The 15,995-nt window shown below is 41.4% G+C and overlaps 1 pseudogene; it reads right to left on the bottom strand.

Annotated features, from left to right (window-relative positions):
- LOC143440724 (large ribosomal subunit protein eL18 pseudogene) overlaps positions 1-15,995 on the bottom strand; it is a 52,319-nt pseudogene that overhangs the window by 27,445 nt on the left and 8,879 nt on the right.

Raw genomic sequence — 15,995 nt, 5'->3', positions numbered from 1 at the left:
GGAAATTCTGCTTAAATATCCCATGAGCAAGAACTCAGCAAGGATAACTTGGACTTGAATATGCCAGGTAACCTAAAGAAGGAGCCACGAAGGAGTTCTGGATCCCTCTAACTTAAAAAGAAACTTCCATAATAATCAGAGTCCTTACTGTCCTGTAAATGAAGACCATTCTTATACCAGAAATCCACTTAGGTGGAACAACTTTGAATTTCTGTTGCAACTATACATCTATAAAACAGCAGGAAGGAAAGTCTGCCTCATAAGCCTGAAGAGGACCTGGAGAAGCCTTTGCTGTCAGTGCATCATCATACAGGAAACCCGGCCAGCAACCTGTGCCTAACTTGACTGCTGTCATCAGAGCCACTCCTGCTGCTTGCTCTTCGCTCCTGGAATCGTCACTGATGCATCCTGGGTAATGCTCCTGGAACTTTAACTTCTGGTGGTGACTGATGTCTGATGATCTTTCAAGTGCTCTGTGAAACAAAGTCTCCTTTTCACACTACATGTACAGCAGGATCCCAAATGACAGCAAGGGAGCGCCCTCCTCAGGTTTGACATAGTAGATGCTGGTCTGGGGAGTTCTGCACATTCATGGCACCATGCCCTGAGAGCATTCAGGGAGGTCATACCTGATCTGTAAAGATCCTGAACAGTTTGGAAAGGAAGGGCGGGTTGTACCAAAGAGGAATGTCAGGGTGACTGGTCTCCTCTATGCTGGACGTCCTTGTACTTGAGCTCGCAGCCTGGTCTGAAAGCAGATAGGAACTATCTTTGCCTGTTCCGTATCTCCCTAGTGAAGACTAGTGTGTTCAGCTTGCTACCAGAGATTGTCAGTAGCTTCCAGTGTTAAGCTATTTGGAAAAAATGAAGGTAAGACTAATAAGAAACAAATACCAGTTTCTTTCTCTCTTTTAAAGAAAGATTTATTATTTATTTATTTATTTATTTATTTTATATGAGTATGCTGTAGCTGTCTTCAGACACACCAGAAGAGGGCATCCAATCTCATTATGGATGGTTGTGAGCTGCCATGTGGTTGCTGGGAATTAAACTCAGGATCTCCTCAGCCCTAAATACCACTTTAAAACAAACAAACAAACAAACAACAAACAGCTTTATATTTAAGCAATGCTTTTTGTTTCTTTTGAGACAATGTCTCATCATGCAGCCTTGATGGCCTGGGACTCACTATGCTGACCAGCCTGGCTTCGAACTCATTTAGATCTGCTTGCCTCTGCCTTCCAAAAGCAGTGTAATAATTAGATGCATGTGCCACCACGCCCAAGGTAAAACAGTGCATTTTAAAGAATAGCAATTTTTTTTTTTTACTTGATTTTGGCCACTTTTGGAAGAAAACAGGGAAGCTTATTAACTTGTTGAAACTGAGAAATTAATCTGAGATTTAGAAAGTGCTAAAAAGTCATCGTCCATTACTTTCTAGTGATGTAAGACTAAGATGAGAAAAAGAAGACAAAAAACAAAACAAATTCCACAAAAACAAACGGAGGTATGGTACCTCCCTCAGGGCATCCCTAGAGGATGAAATCATGATAGGTAAATTGAAAGACTTATAAATGATATGTGATCAATATAAGAGCACTAAATGGTATTTGTAGGGATTGTTTTGTTGTTGGCTTTTCTAATCATGGACAGTGATTAAATATACCAGGGGATTTATGATGGCACACTAAACAACTTTCTAGTTTGTAGACAAAATAACTGAAAGAAAAATCTCCAAACGAGGAAAGGTTTATTTTTAGCTCACTATTTAAGTGGTTCTAGTCCACGGTTGCCTGGCCATGTTGCTCTGGGCTTGTGACAATACAGTCTAGCATGACAGATCTTTTCCATGGCTCTTACTTCAGGAAACAAAAAAAAGAGAGAGAGAGAGAGAGAGAGAGAGAGAGAGAGAGAGAGAGAGAGAGAGAGAGAGAGAGAGACAAAAATGCCTGGATCCTAATAGTGCCTTCACTTAGTGGCATCAGAGACAACTTTCCTTCTATTAAACCCACCTTCTTCTTTTTTTTTTTTTTTTTTTTTTTTTTTGTCTTTTCGAGACAGGGTTTCTCTGTGTAGCCCTGGCTGTCCTGGAACTCACTCTGTAGACCAGGCTGGCCTCGAACTCAGAAATCCACCTGCCTCTGCCTCCCAAGTGCTGGGATTAAAGGCGTGCGCCACCACCGCCCGGCTTAAACCCACCTTCTAAAGGTTCTAGCACCTAGTGCATTCACAGGCACGAACCAAACTGTTAGCATACAGACCCTGACGGTTACTCAGGACTACATGCAAGGCTTTAGTTTCTACAAGGATGGCATAATCATACAAATTTGAAATGGGAAATTTTGTTTGTTTGTTTGTTTGTTGTTAAGACAAGGTCTCAATTTGTATCTCTGGCTATCCTGGAACTCACTATGTAGATCAGGCTGGCCTTGAACTTCCAGTGATCTGCCTGCCTCTGCCTCTCAAGTGCGGGGACTAAAGGCTTGCGACCCGACTCCCTACTAACCTGTGACATTCTTTTCCCTTTGTGAAAGTCAGGGAAAAAGAAAGAGCTAGAGATGTTGAGATCTAAGAGGACCAAGATAGCACAGCTGGATCACAGAGTGCCTGACCTAGAGGGTAACCTTCCTCTGTCTTTTTCCAACTGAGCGATCTACTCCCGTGCGCCCCCTAGTGTGGGCCTTGCGCCTTTTTGCTCAAGGACACTAGAATTTCCAACAACTGGTCCCAGAAGGTGTCTCCATAGCCGACTTCACAGAAGTATGTTCATGTGCTGCCGCCTTTGCCTTGCCTCTTCCCCACCAGCAACTCTAAGAAGCACCTTCAATTAGCATTAGAGTAAGTTTTTTATTGCTCAGAGCAAAATATGCTGTCACTGCAGTCAAAGACCAAGTTCCACAATTTTGGATTTGTTTAGAAATTATTATTTCTAAACTTTTATTATTTTATATTATCTGTATGCGTGTTTTGCCTACATATATATGTGTGCATCACTTGCAATGCCTGGTGGGCAAGAAAACCAGAAGAGGGCATCAATTCCCCTGAAACTGAAGCTAAAGATGTCTCTCGTGAGCATGTGGGTGCTGGGAATGGAACTTAAGTCCCCTGGAGGAACAGCCAGTCCTCTTAGGCACTGAGCCATCCCCAGGTTCTAGTACTTTAAACCTGGTCCTCTGCCTGTGTTCTTTTTTTTTTTTTTTTTCACTGAGAAAATGTTACCGTTGACTACTGCACAGCAAAGGGACAAGATGGAACAGGGGTCACAAGTACACAAGAGCACCACATCTAGACGTGAAAGTCGACAGCATCACAGCCCCACGGCCTGCCGGTTTCTGGTTTTTTAAAGTAGAATCACCCCCGCACCCTTTAACTAGGCAAACCACAGCGGACCTGCGTGGTTGCTGTGTAGCTACAGGCCTCTGCTCTCCTGCACATTCTGTGATCTCCCACAGAGCTGGAGCTCTTCCAGCGAGCAGGTGCTAACGGTCCCTGGAAACCAGCTTTTAAGAGAGAACTTGGAGGGGTCAAAAAGACGTCTCCAGCTGAAAACCCCCTTTGAAATCTAAGAACTCTGCAGTTACCCAGATCAGCGCTGTCAAAGCTCAGTGGGGATTCCAGGAGAACCGATTCACCTCCCCACTTATTTTCCCTGAGCACCTACTGTGTGCCAGTGCTCTTAGCCACTGAGTCTCTGATGCCTCTGCCTGTGATCACTTTCTTAGAAAAGCATTTCTGTCCTTCCCCAAGTCCAATCCTCCTTCTCTTCCTCCACGTTCTAACCAGCTAGAATTTCCCTCACATGAGTTCTTTGTTTTTTTAATTTTTTAAATTGGGTATTATATTTACATTTCAGATTTTATACCCTTACCCCATACCCCCACCCACCCAGGAACCCCCTATGCCATCTCCCCTCCTCCTGCTTCTATGAGGATGTGCCCCCACCTACCCCCCCACTCCCACCTCCACACCCTCGAATTCCCCCACACTCGGTGTCCAGCCTTCATGGGACCAAGGATCTCCTCTCTCACATATGCCCAACAAGGCCATCCTCCCCTACATATACAGCTGGAGTCATGGGTCCCTCCCTATGTGCTCCCAGGCTGATGGTTTAGACCCTGGGGAGCTCTGGTTGGTTGGTATTGTTGCTGAAAGGGGCCACAAACCCTTTCAGCTCCTTCAGTCTTCTAACTCTTCCATTGGGAACTCCTTAATCAGATCAATGGTTAGCTGTAAGCATCGGCCTCTGAATGTGTCAGACTCTGGCAGACCTCTAAGGAGACTTCTTTGGTGGCTCTCTGGCTTCTCTTCCAGGCTGTAGCTGCCAGGAGTTGAAGAGCTGCCCCTCCCTTGCGTCTCCCAAGTCTTTACAGCTCCTGAAACACACTAAGGCATTTATTCAGATCTCTGTTTTGTGTGCAATCTTAAGTGTTCTGGAGTTTTTGCTCAGCGAATCCAGCTTAGAGTCTGCCGAAATAACAACTAAACGCTAATTGATTCTTCTGCATTTATTCCTCTGGGAGATATAAATTAAGGATATAATTCTGATTTCTGTTGTCTTTCAAATTCCATGGAGTAAACACTTCTACCATATCTGATTCTATGCTATGAACATCATATCCTGAATCTGAACTAGAAGGAAATGCTCCCTTCAGATGTCATAGAACAGTCTGGACTGGCAGGCACTAGCATACCGTAGCTTTACACACATACACACACACATGAACACACACATTTTCTTAAAGAATGCATCCCTGTAGTTACATGCCATTAGAGATACCAATAAATAATAAGGTCTCACGCAAATGATTCTCCAGGAGAAGTCAACATTGCTGTCAATAGAATATTAGTTCTTTCTTATTGAAATAATCTTTATACAATATATTCTGATCACAGGTTTCCCTCCTTCATCCTTTCCCAGATCCTCCTTGCCTCCCTATCTACCCAACTCCAGGCCTTTTCTCTCTCTCTTTAGAAAACAAACAGGCCAATAAAAACCAAACAACCAAAGGGGAAAAAAAATCCATAAGCAAAATAAGAGAGGAGAAAAAAAAAGAAAAAATAGCCTGGGAAGGACACACACACATACAGAAAGAGAGAAACCCATGCATATAAAATAAAAATAAATTTAAAAATATAAAGTTTATTCTTGTTGTCTAGGCCTATAATTACCTGAAAGTTGGCTTGATAAATTGTTCTTAAAAGGTTTAATCTAGGAATTTGTTTTTCTTTTCTATTGGTTGTTTGCGTGTGCTCCTGATGGAACCCAGGGTCTCACACAAACCAGCCAAGTGTCACACCCGCCCTACCCCACCGCCCAGCAGGAAGTCTCTGCCCTGGTCTCTGTTCCTGAAGTTGAGTTCTTAGATTGTTTTGAAACCCGGCACCATGTCTTTTCATTTATTCCCAGCCAATCCCTCTTCTGTGCCTGAGAAAAGGGCTGATACAAATGCAGCCCCAGCCGGGCGGTGGCGCACACCTTTAATCCCAGCACTTGGGAGGCAGAGGCAGGCGGATTTCTGAGTTCGAGGCCAGCCTGGTCTACAGAATGAGTTCTAGGACAGCCAGGACTACACAGAGAAACCCTGTCTCAAAAAAACAAAAAACAAAACAAAACAAAACAAAAAACCAAATGCAGCCTCAGCAGATGGAAGCAGATGTTCTGGAAGAGGATTGGAATTTTGCACAAACAAGTTCTATATTATTTTATTTACCTATCTCTGATCTAAGCAGCTAATTCATTTTTCCAGTGCCTAATATTTTATTTTAGTCATGTGCTTGTACTAACTTTTAAGGAACACTTGGATTTATTGAGAAAATCAAAGGGGGCTAGAGAATTAGATATAAATAATGGGGGTTTTTAGCTGCAGTTTCCATATAATATAACTTTTAAAAGCCTTTTTAAAGTGAAAATAAGAAGGCCCAGCTGTGTAAATAACTATCATTTATTTATAGTGGCCGTCTTAGAGGCTCTGAAAACATTATAATATTGCTTACATCTATTTAAGAGCAGGCACCTTTGTATTGACAGATCTTTGACAATTGACGAGGGTTTGATATTGCTAAGTATGGGCAATATTAAACACAGATAAGTCTTATCTGTAGTGTGGGGGAGTGATACGATGGAGGGTATGGCTGAGAAGCATGAAGCATGAAGTTCAGCTCGTAGGGCTGGCATTTGTGGCCCCAGGATACACTCTGAGGATTAAATGCAATGTGTCAACACATTGAAGCCTCCTGTGCAGGTCTGACATGGGTAGTTAGTGGGAAAAGCCTTCCTTTAATTAACTGAAGACATAAGTGTATGAAAGAAGACCTCTGTGAAAGATCTTAAGGTTGAGAACTTCTTACATAATAGCCATGAAGCTGAAGCAAGTGGGGTACTTGTGACAAGAGAGCCTTTGATGTTGATAGAAAAGCAAACTGGAAAGATTCATTCAACCTTCAGAACCTCAGATCCACCCACACTGGAAATTGTCACTAACGTACTCTGGCCCAGGAATAACACATACCCAGACTTGTTATTCTAGTCTTATAATAGAAAGAGGTCAAGAGCCAAAAAGAGGAGTTTCGTGAAAAGTAAAACATAAATGTAGTAACAATGAAGTAGCCACCAATGGACTAATTCAGACTCCAGTTGACAGGATACACTGCTCAGATAGTTGCCAGCCCTGTGATAGGCTGAGCTCCTAAGACAAGAGCCTCCAGGATCTGTAACAGCTCAGATCTTGCTCAAGGATGATGACATTCCTTCTTTATCTTGTTGTACTGTTTGGTTTTCAGTAAAATCTCCTGTATATATCTCTAATAAAAGGCAATTTGTGCATGTGGACTTTGCAATAATTCATATTTGAGATTGTATAAAATGTTGGTCATTGCTTTGAAAGAAAACATGGGACTGTTCATCTTCAAAAGAACAGTGCTTTACAACATGTTGAGCAGAGTCATGGCCTCTCTGGGTGTCGAGTTCCTGAGTTCTGAATGTTAGAAGACATTAGGAGGGGAACTTTGCTTGTGTGATTAAGATGAAAAATTTTGAGATGTAGAGATCGTCCTGGGGGTTTTTCTTGTTGTTTTTGTTTTGACATTTGTTTGTTGTTTGTTTGTTTGTTTGTTTGCTGCTTGTTTGTTTGTTGGTTATTGGTTGGTTGTTAGTTGATTGGTTGTTGGTTATTGGTTGGTTGTTAGTTGATTGGTTGTTGGTTATTGGTTGGTTGTTGGTTGATTGGTTGTTGGTTATTGGTTGGTTGTTAGTTGATTAGTTGTTGGTTATTGGTAGGTTGTTAGTTGATTGGTTGTTGGTTATTGGTAGGTTGTTAGTTGATTGGTTGTTGGTTATTGGTAGGTTGTTAGTTGATTGGTTGTTGGTTATTGGTAGGTTGTTAGTTGATTGGTTGTTGGTTATTGGTTGGTTGTTAGTTGATTGGTTGTTGGTTATTGGTTGGTTGTTAGTTGTTTGGTTGTTGTTTTGCTGGTTGATGATTGGTTCATTGTTGTTTGGTTGATTGTTGCTTGGTTAGATGATTGTAGGTTAGTTGCGTATAGGTTGGTTGGTTTTTGTTTGCTGTTTTTGGTTGTTTGGTTGTTGTTTAGTTGGTTGTTTGGTCGGCTGGTTATTGTTTGGTTTTGTCTTTGTTTTTTGTTATGTGATTTTAAACTAGTCACATGAGTTCTTAAAAGCAGAGAACCTTCCCAAGGTAATGTCAGAATCAGAGGAAGATGTTTGAACAGCAGAGAGCAGATGATTATAAAGATGTGACCTACACAGTCAGTCTGCTACTGTGGAGTTTAAAGATGGAGGAGGAGACTGTGAGCCAAGGAATATGGACCTCAGAAGCTGCAAATGTCAAAGAAACAGATTCCACCTCAGGGCTTTGGAAAGTTGTATGCAACCATACCAACATCCTAAATTTTAGCCTGGTGAAGCCTCTCAGACTTCTGATCTATGAGAATATATGGTAATAAGCATGTGCTATCGTAAACTAAGTTTCTATAAATCTGTTACACAAGCCATGGAAAAGAAGTGTAACCAGAATTGAATGTTTTCTCTGCTACTATTTATATTCTTTTTCTTTATACATAATTTCATTTATTTTTCAATGGTGAATAATAGCATACATTTTTAAAATGTCATCTCATACTTTATACATTACTATCAAAAACTCATGTAAATTATAAACAGCTACTACCAGTTAATGCTTATGCTAGCAGCAACAAGTACAGTGTGATTGTTATGTCACTGCCAATGGCTTGAAGATTATAAACTGCACTCCAGTTATATAAATCTTTTTTTTGTTGTTGTTTTTTGTTTTTGTTTTTGTTTGTTTGTTTGTTTGTTTTGTTTTTCGAGACAGGGTTTCTCTATATAGCCTTGGCTGTCCTGGAACTCACTCGGTAGACCAGGCTGGCCTCGAACTCAGAAATCCGCCTGCCTCTGCCTCCCAAGTGCTGGGATTAAAGGCATGCGCCACCACTGCCCGGCCAGTTTTATAAATCTTAAGATGTCAACAAACACAACCTATGGGAAATGGAAGATGAGAATCAGGCAGGTCAATGGAATGCACTCCCTTCCTCTCCCTGTGCTCACTGACGTCATGGTAGGTCTCCTGGCTAAACCAGTGGGCTTCTTTTGTAGACAGGAAAACAATATCCTCCCATAGCTTCATCATTAAGGTCTTGCCACCTCCTTTGTCTTTGTCCTCTTCTCCTTCATCTATGTCCAGTAGGTCCTAGATCTCTCACCCAACCTGTTTTGTTTCCTGTGCCAAACCTATATTTTTAAAGCTCAGTTACTTTAACACTCTTCATATTCCAGTCTTAGATGTTGCTTCTCTTCTTCCCTTGGCCTTGTCAACGGCATGTGGTTTACTTTATAGAGTCTTATCTGCATCATTATTACTGAACCATCACTTCCTGAGCATTCACAGAAATCTCTCCTTCCACTACATGGGTCCCGGGGATCGAATCCAGTGTTAACGCTTGATGGCAGATGACTTTACCACTAAGCCATTTCTCAGACCCATTTTCCCCAACTTTTAATTGTTAGCAGCTTTTACTAAAATACTCAAACATTTTAGCCTGGTCTGTAAGCATCACACTGATGCCATTGACTGCTAACCCATGCCATCAATTCACAATGGCTTACCTGGTTGATCTTTCTTCCTCTATGCTTACCTAAGTTCTAATATTCCAGTAGAAGCGAGTGTAAGATTTACAGTCTCCAAGAAACCTGTATCAGTCAATTCAGTCCTCAGTGAGTACCTGTAACCCTTTGGGCCTCATGTTATTGTCTCTCCAAATTTTCTGATGTAAATAGCTTCATGCCATAAACTACAGTAGACAGAAAATCTTAATGGCTGTGAGACTTTTCCATGGCTCATGAAGTTCTATGATGATGTCATGTTGACCCTTGTGCTACTTATCTCTGAAAAGGTTAGCTCAAGCTTCCCACTTGAACTCTACCATACTGCATATACTGTTCAAGTGTCTAGTCTGAATAACTGCGTTAGCTCCGGGCTTTTCCTCTTGTCAAGCTCTTGGAGATGACAGTTTTCATCCTAGTTTTGGAACATTGGAGTTCTACGTTTCTATGGGGACTGTAAAAAGCCACTCGGTAACTGGGAACTTCTATTTCCTCACTTGTAAAGCAGAAAACCGTACTTGAGAAGGGGACGGCCAAAGTGCCTGGCAAGGAGTTAGCCCTCATTAAATGTTTATTATTTACATACTATTCATTCATAAGCTTTGATCCCATCCAGTCCCCGCCACTCTGTCCACATGTACATTAAGGCTGTTTGTTACATTAATTATCCCAACCCTAAACTGGTGTAAGTCTAATCTTTGGACTGGTTTGTTGCTCACCACAATGACCACAGCTAATGATATGCTATCCATTGACAGACACTCCCATGGGCTGGTCCTTTGTTCCTGAGATATTGGAGGAAAACACTGTCGTCTCTTCACCCTGCCCTTTCTTTGCCACCCAATTACACTGGGCCTCCTTAACAAGGGCTCTACAAGGTTCGAATGGGATAAACCGTGAATACACCTTATGTGCACTGCCAAGTATTCTGGCATATGTTCTGACCACTCAAGAGTTCTTACTCACAACGCTTCTTTAACTCATTGCTTTCTCAAATGCAATGCACAAGAGTCTTCAGACCATCCTCGGGGGGCCATTGTTTACTGTCTTAGTGGGAAAATTGGTATTGACTTTTATTTGAAGTAAAAGGGAGCATGCTTGAATAGAGTAACCGCCCCTCACAAAGGTTCAGTCTGCCTTCTCGTCTTTCTTTTCACACTAGGCCATCCTGTTTATGTATTGAACATCTTATGTGTCTGCACATGAGACAGGATGGAGTGGGAAACGAACTGAGGGGGTCACATGACAGGGGACTCGTGTATATGTCTGATCAAGCCTGTGTAGCATGTAGACCACAAGGGTTATATCTCTAGCGTAGGGAATCTTCTAGAGATGAAAGCCCCAGCCCCAGAAAGTAATGACGATTTGTGAAAAATCTGGAGGCAGAAGAAAACCACCAAAGGATATTCTTTTTTTTTTTTAAAAAAACTATGCCTCTGACCACATAGTGTTATGACTCATAGTAAAATGGCCCTTGGTGATTCTCACTGCTACTTATTCTTCTTTAAGCGTGATAATTATCTTTACTGCTTAAATTAAGCTTTTCTTATTTCCAAAACCAATCTTTTAAAACGCTCCAGGCTTTGTGGGATTTTTTTTTTATTTCATTGTTTAATGTAAATAAGATTAAATATCCTGAGCCTTTCAAGTCTAACATGAGACCCAGTTACGCTTTTGTCATGTGGGATGGCTTCTTAAGTTTCTATTCTAGGTCAGTTTGGGAAGAACAAAAACGTTTTTTTTTTTTTGTTTTGTTTTTTGTTTTTTAAAGTTCACATTAGTTATAAGGTACACCATTTCAAGATGTAGTGTGGCAACATGATTTCAAAGCACTTTCAGATACTGGGCACTTAGAGGAAAGCAAAGAAAAGGGAGGGGGGTGCATCTTGGAGAGATTCTCATTGCCTTTTCTTAAACAAGTACTAACCAATTGCAAAACCACTATCAATTTCATACTAAATGAGTTTTGACATGTGCGTGATTATGGTTGTATTTTCAGGGAAAATGGCCTGGCCTGGGGCAGACAATCTCTTGAAACACAAACCACTTCAGCTATTCTCACTGTATTAGATCTTTAATGAGTTAATTCATTGGCTGGGTGGTTAAGATGCAACCGAACTCTCCACTAAATAATTGACTCTACGTTTTAAAATCCAGAAAGTCTCTCACTAGGGAAAGAAGCTCACACATTCTAAGAGTAGCAAAAGCTACCCTCCATATCCCAGTAGCCTCAGAGCACGGCCCTTAATGTCTTTGTAAATTCTACCCAGCCAGCATGATACCTGGCAGGTAGCTCATTACTCTTTCTGAATTACAATGAAGAAATATAATAATCAACCAAATTGAGGAAAAAGTATGTCCATGCATATTCATCTTAACACTCCCATCTGACTTAGTAGACAGAAATCCTTATTTTGCCAAGAACTTCATTATTTAATTAGTCAGCATTTCACAACCTAGCAGCAGATATTCCATTATTTAATTAATTAGCATGTGCTTACTCATTTGAGTTGCACGTTAGTGCATGTACTTAGTATTTCCTCATAAAACTGGACTGTGTTTTCTGACTTTATAAACTTCTAATGTGTATTTTATACCTGTCAGCCTAGGAACCTAGGCTGAAGTGTATGTCTGTGCGCGCGCGCGCGCGCGCGCGCGTGTGTGTGTGTGTGTGTGTGTGTGTGTGTGTGTGTGTATGTGTATGTGTGTGTCTGTGTGTGTGTGTCTGTGCGTGATCAGAATTTCATGTGCTATTACAAAGGTTAAAGTGGAGGCAGGCGGATTTTTGAGTTTGAGGCCAGCCTGGTCTACAGAGTGAGTTCCAGGACAGCCAGGGCTACACAGAGAAACCCTGTCTCAAAAAAAAAAAAAAAAAAAAAAAAAAAAAAAAAAAAAAAAAAAAAAAAAAACAAAGGTTAAAGTGTTAGCAGAGAGTGTTAATGTTGGAGGACTTGAAAGTGACTAGATAACAATTCCAGAAAACATCTATTATTGCCTTGTATGAAAGCATTTTGCTAATGTGCCAACTCAGAACCTTGGATATGCTAGTCTAAGGTTCTGTATTTGCTAGGCAAGTAACGTACTTGAAAGAAAGCGTTAAGACACGTAGACGATCATTATATTTTTGAGATGTGACCCTAATTATTCATGGGCCCTTTATTTTTTAATCTCTATCACAAAATGCTCAGTGAGATGACAAGAGGTAAAATAATTTTAAAAAAAATAGCATTTTTAAATGAAATACTTTCAAATAACCTCTCCCTCCCCCATCATTAACTCAGCCATGAATGGTGAGCAAGGTGATATCATTGATCCATGTTCAGGTTAATGTAAGTTAAACAGAACACCAGGTGATAGAAGGTCCTAATATTTTAGTGTGTACACAGGAACATGTCCTAGAGGTGTAGGTCTGGTTGCAAGGAACCACATGTGAACTGAATGTGCAGAAATACAACAGCAACTCTATCTGTTACCACTACCTGGGCTAAGTAATTAGCCTTGTCTGTATGTTCTTTGATGAGCACATGTGGCACTGCAGAGGTACTAGATGTACTGGAGAGATGGCTCAGTGGTTAAGCATGCTCACTGCCCTCACAGAGGACTCATGCCCAGTTCCCAATACCCACAGCAGACACCTCACAACCTTCTGCAACTCTAGTTTCAAGAGATCTGATGTCCTCTGTCCTCTGAGGACACTTGCAGTGCCCATAATGCAGGCAGGCACAAACACATACACGTAATAAATAAATGTTTTTAAAATAGCCAAATGCTGCTTTAAACACATTACATACAGTTCTCCTAAATCCTCCTAATACATTTTGACTTAGGCATTGTTCTGGTCCCATTGCACAGATAAAGAGTCAGGAACCCAGAGAAATTAAAGCCAATATCCCAAAAGTTAGTACATGCAGGAGCTAGCCCCAGAATTTTGGATTTTTAATTTTCTAAATTGCAATAATAAATGTAGCACACTGTATCCAGCAAACTAAAGGTTCCATGCATAGGTTCATGGTGGCCATGGGTAATTTTCTTTGGGTAAGCCACATCAGTAAGTCACTGCCTCCAAAATAAAGTGAAGCCTTTAATTTGTGTTTGCTGGGGATGGTCAGCGCTTCAGTGAACTAAACAAACCAGAAACACCATTACACCTCACTCTACAGCCTAGAAGCTAGCAGCTGGGAGAAGTCAGCAAGCTCCCTGAACCTCTGCTTCTTCATCAATGAAATGGGGCATTTAATAGCCTGAGAAAAGAAGTTATGAGGGCTATAGATAATAAAACACCACAGAAAGCAATGCACGGCCATCACGTGGTTAATAATAACAGTGGTAATTACGATTATGATTCTCATTAGCTCCAAAGCACACCTGTAGCTGAGGGAACAAACAGAGCTGGAACCCCAGTCTTCAGATCTCTAAGCCAGCCCATCCAGACATTCACTGTTGTTCTCTGGCATAATTGGAGCAAATGAAGCAACTCCATGCTCTAATGGCCAGAGCACACTCCAGTGTGCACCACTTTTACAGTTCTGTTTGGAAGATGGTTGTGAAACTCATTTTTTTGTAATGTTGCAGGAGAACAAAGCAATTTGGTCTTTCTGATTAAGGACGCCTCTGACAAGGCATCAGGATTATATTAACCCTGGAAAGCAGATGTTTCTATATCAAAACCACAAAATGTTATCAGGGTGGTTCCCTCTGAAGACACTTACTGGCAAAACCTTCTGACATGTACTATCAAAATTTCAACATTTCTCTCACTTGGGGAAGTTTTTGCTAGAAAAAAATGGAGAAAATACATAGTGTAAAAAGAATGAAATATAAGTGTCCAGAAATGTAATCTTATTGTTTATCCCTAGCTAGCCTGGACCCCACTATGTAGAGTCTATGTTGCAGACTAAGATGGACCCAGACTCATATAGATCTGTCTGCCTCTGCCTCTGCCTCTGTCTCCCAGTACCGGATGAGAGAGGTCAGTATATATTCTTAAACCTGTGACCCTAAAAGGCTGTGCACAATGCTCTTCTATAGGTGTATATGAATTTACCTCATTAAACACATGGTTGTTTGTGACTTTTCACTATTATTAACAATATTGCTATAAAGATTCCTGTGTAAAAATATAATTAGGAGTCTTGGGATAAATTCTGCAGGCAGAATCACATGGTCAGATTTTTTTAAACGCTTCTTAGCTGTTTATAGTCAGGATTTTTCTTGCAACAGTAAATATTCTTGCTAAAATAATCTCTGACCAGTTGTTGCCTTTCTTTAATTGGTTTTAAATCCATACAGTAAGAAGAGATAGTCAACAAAGGGGTTTACAATACATAACATGTTTTAAAGACAAAACTACGTTTGCTTGCTTATTACCAATAAGCAAGAAATTTTACAGTCCGAAGACGCGTCATTTGTTTCAGTGTGTGGAAGGGTTGTTCTGTGACCTGTTTTACTCTTCAACATTTTCCTCAGAAATCTTTGTAAGTAGAGATTCCCACATGACTTGTACCACTGCAAAGTGATGTTGATCAGTCAGGAGAGCTACAATCGTTTAAAACAAACAAGTGTCACAATAAGGAAGGAAGATCAATGTGGTGTTCTATATAGCGTAAGTTAGGACGAATGTAGTGATGACTCCTCCTTTACCCTCGTCTTTTGGCATGCCTGTTTGTGAACATCGTCACTCTTTTTTTTTTTTTTTTTTAACATCCAAAGCTTTTTTTTATTAACAGTAAGATCCAAGGTTGGTTTTTGTAGCCCTGGCTGGCCCTTCGGCCTCTGGCACGCTCGAACTTCCGGCCCTTGGAACGGACATAGGGTTTGGTGGGGCTGTGTGGAGTTCCTGGGGCCTTGCCAAAATGTTGGTACAGCTGGTCAAAGGTGAGGATCTTACCCCCAGCCTTGAGGATGCGACTTCGGCCCAGCTGCTCACCCACAGTGCACACACTTTCAGCTTGGGCACTTCCAGAATCCACAACGTCATCTGTGACCGTCCCCACAACCACAGCGGTTTTGTTCTCCCAGCCAGGAAGCTTCACCTTTCAGATCATCCGGGACGGGGACAGAGGTGGCCGGTGAGTGCGGCTCATAAATAACCTCTTCAGCACAACCTGATTGAAGGCGGAGTTGGTCCGTCTGGCCAGAAACCTACCTGTACAGCTTGACTAGCAGCCGCAAGTAGATATCCCGGCTCTTGGGCTCCTTGCGCCGAACCTTTCAGTCCTTGTTGTGGCGAATGTCAACACCCGTGATGGCGCCTCTTGATCAGCCAGGTCCACGAACATCTTCACTCTTATTCTACAACATTGCCCTTTTTCTGGACTGCTTATCCAGTGTTTGCTGCAAACATAGTCAGGTTTCCATGATCTCTCTCTTCCCTCAAGTGCTGGGGATGAAGCCCAAGTTGTGAGCACTCTAGACAAGCACTCTGACACTGAGCTACACTCACGGCCTTCGGCTGTCTTTAACACAAGGTCTCTGTATGTAGCCCTGCCTGCTCTTGAACTCATGTATAGCCCAAGCTGCCCTCCTCCTTATGCCTCTGCCTCCGCGTTACTGGGATTACAGATGTACACCACCACATCTGATTAGTCTTATGTTTTTAAGTGTTTAATTTTCGCTGCTTTAACCCCATCCCAAATACCCTCAAGGTTTTCATTCTCATCTAAATCTGTTAACTTTAACACCAAATGTTATTGTTATTGTATCTAAAGATTATTTTAAAAGTATTACGTTGTTTTCTGGCACAACAGTTCTGGCTTTAGCATCAACGGTTTTGATGTTTGCTTGGTGGTATTGCTTGAAGTAGGTGTGTCCACATAGGGAGATGTGTGTATGCCACCATCGATGGATACGTGGGCTG

This window comes from Arvicanthis niloticus, chromosome 30 (genome assembly GCF_011762505.2).
Source record: "Arvicanthis niloticus isolate mArvNil1 chromosome 30, mArvNil1.pat.X, whole genome shotgun sequence".
NCBI lineage: Eukaryota > Metazoa > Chordata > Mammalia > Rodentia > Muridae > Arvicanthis > Arvicanthis niloticus.
Note: the sequence above shows the minus strand (reverse complement) of the source record. Positions and strands in the feature narration are given on the sequence as shown.